This window comes from Saimiri boliviensis, chromosome 3 (assembly GCF_048565385.1).
Source record: "Saimiri boliviensis isolate mSaiBol1 chromosome 3, mSaiBol1.pri, whole genome shotgun sequence".
Classification (NCBI taxonomy): Eukaryota; Metazoa; Chordata; class Mammalia; order Primates; family Cebidae; genus Saimiri; species Saimiri boliviensis.
Window position 1 is genome coordinate 141,038,691 of NC_133451.1, and position 1,187 is coordinate 141,039,877.

The following is a 1,187-nucleotide window of genomic DNA, read 5'->3' on the forward strand; positions in this document are numbered from 1 at the left end:
TTTATTTTCATTTTTATCCCAGGACTCAAAGTGTTCCTGTGAATAATTTCCCAAGAAAAATGAGCAACTCAAAATTAAAACCACTGAAACAAGGCACTGAGAAGAAAAAAAATCCAAAACAGATCGAGACTTAAGGTATTAGAATCATTAGGTATATATTATAAAATGTGTATTAAAGAGAAGAATTTATATATATACATATATATGTATGTATATATATATGTGTGTGTGTGTATATATATATATATGTGTGTATATATATGTGTGTGTGTATATAATCATATATATATATATATATATATATATATATATATGGCATTATAAAAAGTAACCAAACAAATCTGAGAAAGAATAAAGTAGATATTCCAGAATTTTTAAAAATATTTTTATTTACATTTCAAAACTCCGTTGATGTGTTTGTGAGCAGATTAAACACAGCTGAGGAGAAAATTAAGCAGTGTAAAATAGATTAGAAGAAAGTGATTCAGCTGGTCATTTGGGGTGACAAACCTTTCATCCTAGAATGATGCCCCAATTTGTTCATAACCTTGCAGTGAAGGCCTCAACACTGGTGAATGCTGCTGTGAATAATTTAAAGCCTTGTTTGGCCAAATTTTGGTACTACACCAAGGTTGAGCTGGTTCCTCCACCCACTGCTGATATCCCTAGAGCTATTCAGAGCTTTAAAAAATAGTCAGTAGTACTCAAACTGTTAGTTTTGAACAGCTCACAATTAAGGAAGCTGTGCTGAATAGTTTGGTGGTCACTGAGGTATGGATGTGCTTTTATATTGGAGAGATCAGAGGCAAGTGTGGCATCCTTGGCTACAATGTTTGAAGACAACACTTTAACATTTAATTATATTTGATGTATTATTTGAGTGTTCTTGGACCGTGTGTGATCAGATTGCTATCGGAATAAAATGTGTCAAAAGGAAAAGAAAAGAAACTCTCCTATGCAACATAAAGAAATAAATAAATGGGGTTTGGGGGTAGACAAAGCAAAGTTAAGAAAAATTGAGGATAGAGTTAGAGTTAGCAAGTATAAAAAATTTTTTATCAGAGCCCCAGAAGGAGAAGTAAGAGAGAATGAGGCAGAGGCACTATTTGGGAAGACAATGACTGAAAATATTCTAGAAGTAATAAGAGACATCAATCTTTAAATTAAAGAAACCTAATATATCCCCT

General features: G+C 32.2%; 1 pseudogene; it reads left to right on the plus strand.

The window, feature by feature from the left end:
* The first annotated feature begins 526 nt into the window (after positions 1-526).
* LOC120367729 (ATP synthase F(0) complex subunit g, mitochondrial-like) lies at positions 527-837 on the plus strand (annotated as a pseudogene).
* Positions 838-1,187: the final 350 nt, after the last annotated feature.